This window comes from Zalophus californianus, chromosome 17, assembly GCF_009762305.2.
Source record: "Zalophus californianus isolate mZalCal1 chromosome 17, mZalCal1.pri.v2, whole genome shotgun sequence".
NCBI lineage: Eukaryota > Metazoa > Chordata > Mammalia > Carnivora > Otariidae > Zalophus > Zalophus californianus.
Window position 1 is genome coordinate 20852089 of NC_045611.1, and position 15516 is coordinate 20867604.

Sequence of the window (15516 nt, forward strand, 5' to 3'; positions counted from 1 at the left end):
GGTTGATCCCCAGGTTCCTTGTCTTGTAAAAATTTCAGAAAAATTACAAAGTCCAAAAACACAGTCCTGATTAGGGCATGACTTGCCTGGATATCTAACGCACTGCTATTTAAGTTGATTTGTCTTCTCTGAAGGTCAGAGTCACACACACACACACACACACACACACACACACACAGGCAGAGTCACACACACACACACACACACACACACACACACACACACACAGGCAAGTTTGTTCCAGCTTGGTGCCTTGTCATTGTTTTAGTTAAAATTTGCAAGGATTCTGAGAGAAAGTGAGAAACTGTTGCCCTCATTTTATAGATAAGATGACTTAGTTGCAAAAGGGTTAACCCACTTGTCTAAATTAGCACAGAGCTGGGCATCTGGGTGGCTGAGTTGGTTAAGCGACTGCCTTCGGCTCAGGTCGTGATCCCGGAGTCCCGGGATTGAGTCCCACATCAGGCTCTTCTGCTTCTCCCTCTGACCCTCTTCCCTCTCGTGCTCTCTGTCTCTCATTCTCTCTCTCTCAAATAAATAAATAAATAAAATCTTTAAAAAAATAAAAATAAATTAGCACAGAGCTAATAAGTGGAAGAGGTTGGATTCAAATCCAGATCTGATCCAGTCCAAAGTTCATCTTTTGGGTCATTGGACGCCACTGTCTTCTGTTTTGAGTGCTCCAGACATTCACAGAGTGTAAGCATGTATATGGGCTCATAAAGAAAGCTTTTGGCTTGGCTACAGGTAGCATTACCCTTGGCTAGGCCACCAGGTTCAGGGTGAAATTTCTGGGATTCGTGCAGTCCTGGAGGTGGTGCTTGATGGTGAGCTCGCCCAGGGAGTGCTGTAGGGTCCTAAACCCTTGTGCTGAAGGTGAGAGCATTTCTTGTGTGCTTTCTCAGCCGTCCAACCCACAGCTGCCAAAGTTCTTTATTGCAAAGGCATTAAAGCCAATGGATTGCTCTCTGTTTCTAAAGAAACCACATTAATGTAATCTCTTTGTTTTGTAATTGCTCATTCAGTAAGCCATTGTTCATTAGACTCCTGGGAGCTTGCAACCCTGGAACAATTGTTTCTCTGCTGATCTGGTCTCGTTTGTCATTTTGCAGACAGGGAAATTTATTTGCTTATAACACAACCAAAATAATTAGCTGTTTACCTGGCAGGTTGGCCATGATTATGTACGACTAATGCCCATAATGAATAAATTCAGCTTTGTTGAAAGAAAAGGACTGTGCCATTAGGCATGACTTTGATCATTGATTTTCCTCTGGAACTGACACTCTTAAACTAAGCATACCTATCTATAATTATGGGCTATTTACCTGGTTTCCCATGTAGTGCCTTGGCAGAATCAGACAAACCAGGATTTTATTCCTCTGCCATTTATAACTGTGATTTTGGGCGAGTTTCTCAAAGTCTGTGAAATTCAATTTCCTAACATGTAAAATGGATGTGATGACAGTTAAGTCATGGATCGTTGTGATGCTCACATGAGACAATGAATACAAAGTAACTAGCACATATTAACTTCTCAGTACATACCAAGTAATCTCCATACTTTCCACATTTCAAATCACAAGCCCTTGGAGATGAGTGCTCCATTCTGAGATTCATCTTATTTACCTGTAGCATGTGAATAATATTTACCTTAAATGTCTCCTGTGAAAAGTACATTGGCTAACATCTTAGCCATGTCTAACACACAGTAAGTACTTGGTAATTATTTTTTGTGTAGTTTTATATATTGGGGGCAAAAAAATCAATAGGCTGGCTTACGCTGATGTTGACAGCGATGATGGTAGTGTGGATGGTGAAATATTCCCCGAGATTATCCATGGACTTTTCCAGCCTGTTTCAGGAAACTTTATGTAACATCTCTTTCCTCCTGCCCAAGTTAAATTATCCTACTGAAATAACCACAGGACAGTTTTCATATTCTTTCTCATCCCCCGAAATGTATTTGACTTCTAATCCAAACTTCTTCACTAACTCTTCCTTTTAGGAGCCTGTGTTGTAATTCTGCATCTCTGACTGGTGATTAGTCAATTCCTGACACCCGTAATTGCCGTGTTTTCTGCTCTATTGCAAATGCAGAAACATTTTCCACTCATTTCCTAACAAGATTTTTTTTAAATTAAATATAGTGTTCAACAGCATAGTCTATTTTGTTTCTGTTCTATACAAATGACTATGATAATCATTATCTTGCTTTAGCAAAGAAAGAGAAGAACATTTATAAAATTCCTACTATGTGTCAGTCACTCCACCAAGGTCTTTGGAAACTATTGTCTTAATTCTACAACAAACAGGCCCGGGATGTAAATATCATTGCCCCTTTTATTTATTATATTTCTATGATAAGTCCTCAGACTCTAAGTACACTACAGTTGATGACCATGCCTGCTACCTTTCTGAAGATGATTTGACAGAGAGAAGACAACTTAATCACACTCAAGACATCTGACAATAACAGAATCACACTTTGTATGCCAGGACGTGGCCAATTATCTGCTCAATACTGACAGAAGAAAAATTTTATCTAAACCAAATTAAAAGTTAACTCCCCCTTTTTCCATTAAGGGTGGGGAAGACAAATTAGAACCTGTGATTCTAGCCAACACTAAGTAGAACCAAGGTTTATGTCCTGGGAAGAGACTGTGGATCTTTGTATTTTCCATACTTGGATTTACAAGTAGGTCCTTAACTCTGAAGCCTGAACAAATTTGGGTGAATCTGAGTCTGTTGGGAACACCATAGCGATTTAAGATGTAATGTGCAGAATCTAGGGACTTGAATTTTAATTCTGGCTTTGCATTTTACTCTCCATGAGATTTGGGCAAGTTACTTCCCAAGTAATTTGATATGTGCCCTAGTTTCCACATCTGAAAAATGGAAAATTACACCGATCTCACCAGGGGTAAGGAGTCAATGAAAAACAACAACAATAACAACAACAAAAGACAAATACATAAGGCACTCTACCTGGTGCTCCTATGTTGTAAGCATCCCACACTTGGTATTTCTTATCAATAGTACCTGAGTAGGCCCATTTTGTTTTCCAAAAGTAAATTCTTTGTATCCCCCCTCCACTCTTGTAAATGAACACTGCTTATCACTCCCTTCCCTACCTCCCCTCCCTCTTTTGTTAGAACAGAGGCAATGCAAAGGATGGTTCATAGTTGGAAATTGTATTATTTCTAAATGTCAGTCAGTGATATTTTCTCAGGAGAAATGATTCTTCCAAATACTCCCAAAAGAACATTATTTGAGAGGAAAAACAACTGCAGGATGAATTCAGAGTTTTGAATTAGTTATTTCTGATGATTAGACTTGTCTTCCCTCTCTGCATAACTTTGGGTGAGCTTTGCAAGAAGTCAAGCCATTTCTGGATCTGTGAGTAGGAGCCTCCTGTCCCTGATTATCTGTGGTGCACTAGGTTTTACACACTTCTTAACTATTTTGTTTAAGAAGGGGGTCTTCTGAGCTTTTATGAAAACATTGCAGATGTATTTGATGCATGTTTTCATCTTTACTGGACACAATTTTGGAGAGAGATTGTGTATTTACTTGATTCTATAGTTACCGAAGGGTGTTTACTGAGCAATCCTTAACAGCACAGCTGTGTGCTGTGTTGGGAGTTATGCCTCTTTTGGAGGTAGCATGTATCCCTGAGCACTGGATGCCTACTAACTGAGGAGTCACTTCAATCTAAGCCCTCCCTCCCACTGACGGTTGATTATCTCCTTCTTTGTGCATGAAGTGACTCATTAATTCCTCTACTGTGAAATGGAAATTAACTCTTTGTTTAATTGTTTCCTATTCTCACATGGCAGGGCTGTTTCTTATTATTTATTAGTAATAGCAAACACATTCTGAGCACTTGCTATATGGCAGAACTCCCTGAATGCTTTTCATTCTGCACCTCATGTATTTAAATCTTATAAAAAAACCTATCCCCATGTTAGAGATGAGAAAACAGAAGCAGAGCAAGCTCAAGCACATTGCTTAGGATCACACAGTAGGACATGAACTCAGGTGGTGTCCTTCTTCACCAACCCATCTTTGTGTTGCCTTTATGACCCCTGGCTATATGGAAGGTCTTCAGTGAGTACGTGTAAAATTAATATGTAAATCCAGAACTTCTCTAAGTCTTGACGGTCTCATTTATAACATGGAGATAATAATCCCATCTGTTCTGGTCATTATGAGCGTTAAATGAGTTCATGGACCGGAAGACAACTAGTGGAGAGTCATACATGTAACAGATGGTGTGTTAAGTGTTCGTCTTATAAACAAGGTACATTTTCTCTTAAGAAAGATACTAATATGTTCTGTGGCTCTGAATATGTCTTTTTAGCTTGTGATCACTGGATCCCACCAAAGGGTGGGTTTGAGGGGGATTTAGCATTGTGGGTTGTGTTTGACAGTGAAATGCTCCCTACAGAAATGGAGAGTGTCCCAGGGCTGTTGTGGGGCCTGTGTTGGAGTATGCAGAGTATACAGAGTAAAAGTCCTAATCTTGGAGCATCCAAGATGCTTGGAGCCTTCAATTGTGAGGACTGACCCAGCATGAACCTCTTTGTGAGACTGGAGATAAAGTGGTAGACAAGGCATCATTAAGGGAAGAGATATTTATAGAGTGTCTGCTGTGTGCTGGAATCTCTCTTATGTTTATAACAAATCTGGAATCGAGAGTAACAGCCTATTTTACAGATGAGGAAACTGGCTCATAGGAGGTCAGTGGCTCACCCAAGAGCACATGGCTGTGAGTGGCAAAGGCAGAGTTGTAATGCAGGTTGTGCCTGAGCATCCCACCTGCCATCTTCGCCCCTTTGGAAGGGGGTAAGTCACAGTGAAGCAAAAGCAAAGGTCAACACCTTTAATTCTTTGCTTTTTGTTCTAATTGTTTTCCAATATCTCCCTGAAAAAAAACATCATCCCCCAAGTGAAGTCTCCAGATACAGTTTGGGGAGCATTCCTAAAAACAGAAAGTGCCACAGTGCTTTGTGGAGAGGTGCTTGAAAAGGGGAGGGGCTTATCAGCTGACTTATTTAATAACTATTTATAGTTGCCCTCCTGTGTCAGCCACTGGGGAAGCATGCATAAGGCATTTTAGGAGCTGAGAAGAAAACTAACACAGCTTTGGATTCTGAAACACCTGGGTTTTAATCATGACTTGTGGCTTTTACTAACTTTAGCAAAATTCCTAACTTCTCTGATCCTCAGTTTCTTCTCCTACAGATTGAAAATAATAAGCTTACCTCATAGCAATATAATGAGGCCTCAATAAGCCTGAGAGTAGCCGATAGAATAAATGCTGTTTTTTCCATCTTTTTCCTTTTAACCAACATATAGGAAGATAGAAAATATGATAATGTTAACCGAGCAAGGCTCATGGATGAACATATTTTCATTTTCAACTCAGGATTCTGAATTAGGTATTATAGAAACTGAGGATCAGAGAAGTTTAATAACAGCTAAAAGTGCCCAGGTTGCACTGTGAATTCAGGATGTAGTCCATGCATATAATTACATGGTTTTACTCCTGCTCTTGGGTTGATCGAGGAATTTGGGACTAACAGAGAAAGTGGAGAGGGGGCAGGAAAAGGTGGTTGAGGCAGGAATGCTTGAATTGCAATTGAAATGTTCAAGGTGTCGCCATTTGGTATTGCTTGCAGAGTAATATTGTATGCACACTGTTTCAAGGAGGAGAAGGGAAGAGCTATGCTTTAAGCCAGAGCCTTTGGCAGATAATTAAAAAGATCAGAGCCAGTGTAGACCTCCAGTGACTCAAACAGCTGATGCCAGGAACTCACACCCAGGGTCCCTTGGGGGTCCTCAGGGCCTCCCTCTTGCTCTCACTCTGTCAGCAAATTCACAAGGAACTGAGAATCTACTTCTTTTTTCTTGAAAGCACTAATACAATGAATATTGCAAACCTAAGTCCTCATGAAGAGAAAATGTTTCTTAATATATTGAATGTGAATCTTTTCAATTTGCCATCTGTTTGGGGGAAAAAAGTAGAAACATTTCTTTGGGTTTTCAGCTATTTCCTCAATACATACATCCACCTTGTATCCAAGTCCAAATAGTTAAATGTTGAAGACTCAAGAAGGTAAGTGAGGCAGGACAGGAAAAGTCGTGTTAGTGGGAATGTAAGGACTGCACTTGGAAATAGCTTAGGGATTGTTAAGAGGGATACCTTCAATTTGTATCTGGGAAAACACCATAAGGAGAAGCAAGAATATGCAACAGAATTCAGTTTACTTCCATTTACTAACATTTGTCGGGTGGCTTCTCTGTGGCAGATGCTATAATGGGCCCTAGGGGCGCAGGGGAAATTTGGGTAAGTTCTGGATTCCTAAGGCACTTTTTGATTTATTCATACAAAGTATTCATACATATAAGAATGTAATTTTATAGTCACCATCTTAGATGTGCATCAAGGCACACTGAGAACACAGAGTAATTCCCTAAATCAAACTAGATAGAGGCCTCTAGATAGTTTCCTGATATTATCTGAGATACATTTTGAAAGATTACAAATAAAGTACAGAATTTGGAAGGGTATTATAGGAAGAGGGAACAGAATAAATAAGAACCCTATATAATGAAATAGGCTTTTATGTTCAGAGACCCATAGGCAGTTCAGTATGACTGGAGTAAATTGTACAAGGTCTAGAATTTCTATTCCCTAAATAAATAAAGGGCATTTCTCCAACCTCATCAGTGCATGAAAGAAAAGATAACATGAGAAGAGGAATTTTTACTTAAGGAAAGCTCCTCAAAGTGAGGAAGAAAAAAACACATTTAAGGCAGGCTATTCAAGGGTGTCATTAGTATATACAAAATATATTTAGGAGGAATATCTATAAGATAAAATGGATGAGCAGGTTTTAATTTTAATATATATATTTGAATGCATATTAGAGTAATATAAAGCAGCACAAACCCTGCAATTTTATGGAAATTATTGTTTAGAACAAGACTAAAGCCATTTAGTAAAAATAAGAGTTGTTTGAAATAAAATTATTAAAGCTATTGGCTGGGTAATCCAAATTGTGTTGACCTAAAGTGTGATCTATTATGTTGAAGGAGGAAAAGGAATCAATATTGGTTTGACATTTATAAAAGTATAGATATTAAGTGTAGAGTTCAAAGAGAGCTTGAAAGTAATAACAAGAAGAAGAGGGAGAGGGAGAGGGAGAGGGAGAGGAAGAGGAAGAGGAAGGGGAGGATGAGGAAGAGGAAGAGGAAGGGGGAAGAGGAAGAGGAAGGGGGAGGATGAGGAAGAGGAAAGGGAAGGGGGAAGAGGAAGAGGAAGGGGGAGGATGAGGAAGAGGAAAGGGAAGGGGAGGATGAGGAAGAGGAAGAGGAAGGGGGAAGAGGAAGAGGAAGGGGGAGGATGAGGAAGAGGAAAGGGAAGGGGAGGATGAGGAAGAGGAAGAGGAAGGGGGAGGATGAGGACGAGAAGAAGACGACAACGGAGGAGGAGGAGGAGAGGAAGAAGAGGAATTTGGGGGGAGGAAGTGGAGGAGAGAAGAAGAAGAAAGAAAGAGAATTCACCAGTATTTGCACTCTTGCCATCATGTGCAAGAGCTCAGACAAGAACATGGTTGGTGTCTCTCCATGTAGTAATGAATTCTCAGCAAAAACCAAGCAGAGCTGCACCCCTCCTTGTTTCCCAGGCAACAGCCAGCCTCCTCCACCATGCTAATGACATAATGACAAGAAAGCCATGGGTAAGTGGTGGAAACAGTAACGGAAGGTAAGCCATTCCCGTCTGGCTTGCACCCCTGGAAGGGAGTACTTGAGGAGGAGATGTGGAGGTAATTGGGCAGCAGTCTCCACTGCAAAAGTCCATGCTGTGCTCAAGAGTAGATGGGGACTGTGTGCTTTAGAATTTGGAGTCCTGACTATGGAGAAATTTCACTTACTAGCTGTTGTTATTACAAGTAATATTAATTAAAAAGAGCATATGTTTACTCTGAGAAAAGGAGCTGCCACTGAGACCTTGTTAATGGAAAATGGGCTCTGGAAATAAAAGGTGTTTGCTGGACCTGACTCCAGGCCTCATCATTCTTGGGCAGACAGCTGCCTCTCCCTCTCTGACGCCAGGAAACAGTCTACCTGAAGTAGCACTAGGGCAGGAAAGTGAGGGTCTGGGTGTTTTAGGAATTTTACTCTCTCAACTTCCCAAAGCAATCAGGCAAATTAAACCAAATTATGGGGAAAGAGTGATGATTTTCTCAACTTTTTCCTGGTTGGAGGTGGGGGTGGATATTGAAGTGGGTGAGTTCCAAGGTATTTTACAATCTATTATCAACCTTGCATTTTACTCTTATCTGTGTCTACTTCCCTAGAAAACTTATGTTTTAAATCTGCATTAACTATTCCAATTTTGTGTTGACTTCTCCTGCCCCTCACCTTCAGAATATGAATTCTCTGGGGCAAAGATTCATTGTTCACAATGAATAGCTTCACTGCTCCACCAAGTGAGAGGACTCTGGGAAATACACAAGAATAACAACTCTGGAAATTGTTTTACAGCAGAATCTTTCAAAAATGTGGTTTTTGGAAAAAGAGTCACGTGAGATACTTAAAAAAAAAAATCCATGGTCCATTCCATTTGAGAAACTGTAGCTACTGGGGATATGATGTGGCATAAAATTAGATATGTTATCTGATTGCCAGAGCAATCAGATAAGAAAAATAAATAAAAGGCATCAAAATTGGTAAGGAAGAAGTAAAACTGTCACTATTTGAAGATGACATGAAACTATACTATACTGTGTCACAGGCAAGGGAAACAAAATCAAATTAAACTATTAGGACTACACCAAAATAAAAAGCTTTTACGGGGTGCCTGGGTGGCTCAGTTGTTAAGTGTCTGCCTTCAGCTCCAGTCATGATCCCAGCGTCCTGGGATCGAGCCCCACATCAGGCTCCCTGCTCTGCAGGAAGACTGCTTCTCCCTTTCCCACTCCCCCTGCTTGTGTTCCCTCTCTCACTGTGTCTCTCTCTCTCTGTCAAATAAATAAATAAAATATTAAAAAAAGAAAAAGCTTTTGCACAGTTAAGGAAACCATCAACAAAATGAAAAGGCAACTTACTGAATGGGAGAAGATGTTTGCAAATGATATATCTGATAAGGGGTTAATATTCAAAACATATAAAGAATCTATACAATTCAACACCAAAAACACAATCTGATATAAAAAATGGGCAGAGGACCTGAATAGACATTTTTCAAAAGCAGACATACAGATGGACAACAAACACATGAAAAGATGCTCAACGTTACTAATCATCAGGTGAGATATCACCTTATACCTGTCACAATGGCCAGTACCAAAAAGACAGGAAATAACAAGTGTTGGCAAGGATGTAAAGAAAAAGGAATCCTTGTGTACTGTTGGTAAGAATGCAAAATGGTGCAGCCACTGTGGAAAGCAGTATGGAAGTTCCTCAAAATATTAAAAATAGAAATACCATACAATCCAGTAATTCTACTACTGGGTATTTACCCAAAGAAAACAAAAAGACTATTTCAAAAAGATATATGCACCTCTCTGTTTATTGCAGCATTATTTACAATAGCTAAGATATGGAAACAGCCTAGGTGTCCATTGATAGATAAGGAAGAAGTGGTATATATATGCAATGGAATATTACTCAGCCATAAAAAAGAATGAGAGCTTGCAATTTGCAATAACATGGATGGATCTAGAGGGTATTACACTAAGTGAAATAAGTCAGAGAAAGACAAATACCTTATGATTTCACTTACATGTGGAATCTAAAACAAAACAAAAAAGACAAAAGAACAAACAAACAAACAAAAAAGCAGAACCAGACCCATAAATACAGAGAACAGACTGGTGGTTGCCCAAGGGGAGGAATGTGGGGACTGAACAAAATGGGTGAAGGGGAGTGGGAGATGCAGGGTTCCAGTTATGGAGCGAATAAGTCAAGGGGATAAAAGGTACAATATAGAGAATACAGTCAACAGTACTGTAATAGCATTGTAAAAATAATAAATAAAAATAAATAAAATGCATTCTAGCCCACTAAGGGCTCTGAGAACCCCTGGGATGCAGATATTCCACACACATTTCCACTAGCATTGCATATACACCAGCAATGTGGAACTCAGCTCTGACTTCATCTTCTCACACCTGGAGAGCCTGAAGAACATACACATATGTGAGCCCCTTTGGGGACAAATGAGCCAGAAACTGTGAAATAGGAGCCCAGCTGATTCTCATGTGTAGGGAGGGTGAAAAATTTCTTCTCAACCTTAATTGAGTTTGGCACCAGATTACCCCTGTTTAATTCACACAGAAGTAACACCCTGGACAGTTCTGCTCTCAGTGCTGGGTCTTAATATGTCCCTCTTCCCCATGCTCAGTATTCAGTGTCCTTCAGCACATTTTGTCTGCTATGACCCCATGGTGGAGACTCAGTGAATACTTGCTAAATGAAAAAGTAGCATATTTGATCATTTTTAGTAAGGAAACATGTATTTATTCAGACAACTTTTGAAGTTTTGGTCAGTATAAAATATGACACAAAACTATAGTAAAAAAGGAAAATATTATGTTTTACAGATGTCATGTCCTACAGATTATTTGCACACAGTCCAAATAATTAAATAGAAACTACTGAATGACATCAGTATTAGGTCTCATTTAAAAAGAAAAAAATCTGAAACTGAATGAGTCTTCTGTCATGTGTCTATTTAATATGGTTATATTTTAAGGTTTTATTAAATCAGTGGTATATTTTACAATAAAAGCTATTTTAGGTTTTAGTAAAATGTCACTTGAATCAATAAATGTTTATTATACTGGCTGAGTACAAGATAAATAAAATCAATCGTTTTTCTGTAAAGAGCAGTAATCTGTTACCTGATAAAAACAAAAAGTTAAGTCTTACCTTCACTGCTGAAAGCAAAGTAATTTTAAAGTAAACATAACAAAATATCTGTGACCTATATTTGCAAGTAAAATACATAATAGGAGTCTTGTATAAAAGGAAACACTCAGTGTTTCCACAGGGGAAAGCCGAACAAGATAAAGATTGCCTTTCCAGGTTAATTTTTCAGATATAGATGTGGTTGACTAAAATGTACCAGTTCATTTATTCATTCATAAAATATTTTGAGCCCTTAATAGATGCCATATCTTTTTTTTTAAAGATTTTTTATTTATTTATTTGACAGAGAGACAGAGCACAAGCAGGGGGAGCGGCATGCAGAAGGAGAGGAAGAAGCAGGCCCCCAGCTGAGCAGGGAGCCCAATGTGGGGCTCAATCCCAGGACCCCGGGATCACAACCTGAGCCAAAGGCAGACACTTAACGACTGAGCCACCCAGGTGCCCCAAAAGATGCCATATCTTATGCTGAGTGCTGGGGATTCAGTGGGAGAAATCCATAGGGGTCCCCATAGAGTTTAAAATTTGTAATCTTTAGTATAAAATTTATGAATGAGACATAATTTTAAATACTTGTGTATTTAATTAGATGATAACAAAAATACAAGAGGCTTATTCTTCTGAAATAATCAACAAATGTGTTTATCAAATATCATTTTGATAAAGAAATCCCCAGCAGAAATCCTTTGCTGATAGATAGCAATAAAAACTAGGGTTGTGCCTCCTTCAACCACAAGAATCTAGATAGAGCAAAGGAACAAAATAGACCCAAGGAAAATATTTGATAACATATATAGAATTTAATATATGATGGAGTAGGATTTCATGTAATGGGGACAAGAGTAATCATTTAATGATGTGGGGAAAACTGGTTACCGGTTGAACAATAAAAATTAATTTTATTTATTTTTTCTTAAAACAGAGAGCGCTCTTTTTAAAATTATTTATTTATTTATTTTTCTATTTTTTTAAATTTAAATTCAATTAGCCAACATATAGTCCATCATTAGTGTTCAAAAATTCATCAGTTATTTATTTATTTCTTAAGTGATCTCTATGCTCAATGTGGGGCTCCAACACACGGCCTCTAGAATCACATGCTCTACTGACTGAGCTAGCCAAGTGCTCTTAAAAGTTAATTTATATCCACATCTTACAGCATATGCCAAAACAAACAATAAATGGATTCATTAAGTATATGTATTCATTAAGTATATGTGTATACACACATACACACATATTCATACATAATAAAATAGAACTAGTCAGATTTTATGAAGTGGAACAACTTCTTAAGCTTTAAATCAATAGGGAAAATCAGAAAGGAAGAGATGAATTTAATAGCTTGTGTATTAAACATTCATGTATGGGAAAATAATATGATAAAAAATTAACAATACAAAGCAAGAAAAAACACTGACACCAAATACAACTGACATAATATGACTTTAATATCCGATGAGAAACTAACTCACACAACTTGATGAAGAAAAAAAATCAAATCTGCAACAGAATTAGAAATAGAAAGTAAGGTAAAATTCACATGAGAAGAAATACATTTAGATGTAACACATATATTCTGTCCAGATAATCATAGAAATGTATAATGAAGACATTAAATGCATAATCTATATATATTAATAGAAACAAGAACAACATTACTGTGAAATATCTATACTTAAAATGTGGTGGTTTCGCTGTAATTGAAAAGCCATTTGACAAGACCCATTAACCATTAACCTCTTTAACCTGACCTATGGCTTACATTCTTAAGGCACTGTTAATTCTGCTCCCAAAATATATCTTGGATCCGATCAACTCTCTTCTTTTCTTCTTCTACTGCCTTAGTTTTAAGCCATATCGACTCTTGTTTGGAAGACTGTTGTAGCATCTTCCCCGACTACCCTATTGTGACTCTTTTTTATCCTGCACCCTAAAGACAATGGGATCATTACAAAACATAAACTGTGCTAAATTCTTCTGCATAAACTGGCTTGTTATTACATCTAGAACAAACCCCATGCTTTTAATTGTGGCCCACAAACCACAGCAAAATCTGCCCCTCATTGGTTTTCAACCTCATTTCCTGATATCCCTATTTTCTCAAAATGCCCTGGCTACTCTGTCCTCTTTGTATTCCTTTTCCTCCTCTAGACCTCCTTTGAGTTTGCTGTTCCTTCTGCGAAGAATGCCATTCTCTCTTCCCATTCTGGCTTCTCCCCCTCCTTGACTTCTCTAACACCATGCCCATATCAAACTCCCTACTTCCCACTCCTACCCACTGCCATCCTTCACATTCCTTTCTTCTTTGCAGTACACACAACTGTGATTACTCTTGGCTTTTTTTTTTTTTTTTTTTGGTCAATCTTTTCACTAAATTCCAAGTTCACAAGTAGAGTCTATTTTGTTCTTTAAGAATCATGCACAGTGCCATGTACATAGCTAATTAGCCATTACAGGTATTTATTAAAATATTATTTATTTATTTATTTATTTATTTAATATATTATATTGTCCAAATGATAACTATTTGGAGGATGAATGAATGAATGAAATCTCTCTGCCCTAAATACTCTCATCTGTCTACTTTCACACCAGCTTTTCATCCAGTGTAATCTTTTCAGTATGACCATTTTCTGTCTTATGATAAGCATGTCAGTGGTTGCTTACAGTGCTCATGATAAAGTACAAATTTTTAACCAGTTTATTGATTTCCTAGAGGTGCCATAATAAATTACATGGAAACACTGAAAATATTTATAGCATATTTAGTCAAAAAAGAAATCAAAATTATACCTACATTATGTATACAACTATCCAAAATGTGCATGGATATAGAGAAGGGCTCAAAGGAAATACAGAAAGATAGAAACTGTCCACAAACCAACTGAGGAAAGTAGGAGGGGTAATACTGTGGGGTCTTTCTCCTATTTCTTCTAATGTTGTCCAAATGTTATTTGTATAGTAGAACCATTTGGGGGCAAAACCCTCATGAAATTTGAAACTCACCAATTTGAAAAATCTAACAGCACCTCTTACGGGTTTCTTGGTTAGAAGTGGAAATGCCTGGCTTTGATCTTGCCTTGGGATGATGATGATGAAGATGATGATGATGAAGATGATGACTGTGATGATGATGATGATTTTCAAGAGAAAGGAGTAGAAATAAAGTAACCCATGTGATCTGAATTTTGGAGGACCTTGCCCAAGTTCATTTACTCTACCATGTCCTCGTTTTCATTTTCTATAAAATACAGGAAGTTGGATAAGAAAATCGCTTTTCTTTTTCTCCTCAAAGAATCCCACAAACATACTTAGTATTCCATAGATAACTCTTTGCTTACTGATATGTTTACTGTCTTGTATTCCATCTGCTGGTGAACACCTGCAGAAGTGCTTCCTAACCCTCATTGCATTAGCTTTATTTATCTGGAGAACTTTGAAAAATGCTGATGTCCAGTCCCTCCCCACCACCACGTTTTCTGATATAAGTGACTAGGGGGTAGACCAGGTATCCGTATTTTAAAGCGTACTGGCAGTCAGGGTTGAGAGCCACTCTCCCAGAAAGAAATTTCTGCTTCTGCTTCTGAGCCCCAAATACTTCTCAAGGACATATGGGGTATGTGTGCGTCTGCACTGGCTTGGTTTAAACATGCAGGTGTTGAAAAGGTATGTTCCTGGAGTGGTTGTCATGAATTTGCATTTTGGGGGCTGCATCATATTTCAGGTCTCATTTATTACCCGTAAGATAAACTTCTCTGAGCACCTCATCAAAAGTAAATCTCCATTCCTCTCTGTCATAGAATCCTCTTTGTCACATACCCAAAGCCATTTTGGAAGGAGGAATAACCACAATGGTGGGGTCAACAGGGAGAGGAAATACTAGGGACTCTTCCTTCCTGAGAGTGAAACAAGTCAGGTCACTCACTTAAACTATCTGAGAGACCCTCAGGGAACCCAGAGACAAAGATATTGGTATGACACTGCATTTCCTACCACTCTGTTAAATTTAATTCTATAAATTAACATTTGTAAGTAACAGAGAGGTATAAGCTATTCAAGTAACAGAAATAGAAGAGAAACATGTCAGAAATGAATGTTGCTTCTAATTAAAGAGTTTTTTTTTTTTTCCTTCTTCATAGACCTTAGGGGTTTTTCTCTACTGACTACATGTTACTTCAACAAACAGCAAAATAATGGTAATAATAATACGTCTTCCTTCAGAAAAAAAATGCTAATGTGAGTCACAAGTGAGTTTAGCTTTAAAGGAACTATGAAGATTGCTTTGGAGGGGGAAGCGACTCCCCGTCCCCCCCCCAGGTTCCTTTCAAAATCCAACATCAATAGTCTAACACTCCCAAATATTTGCATTTGTGATTTTATTGCTTTTACCCAATAAACTGTTTCTATAATTTCTCAGTTCTGCAGAATTTAAAATGTGTTTCTCTCTTTTAGCCGAAATCAAGTCAATTTTATTGGCTCCTAAAACTGGGTAGTTAGTTGGTTAGCAAGACTATGAAGAGGTATCAAATGACTCCAGGTTTATGGAAATAGCTTTAAATAGATTCCAAGTTT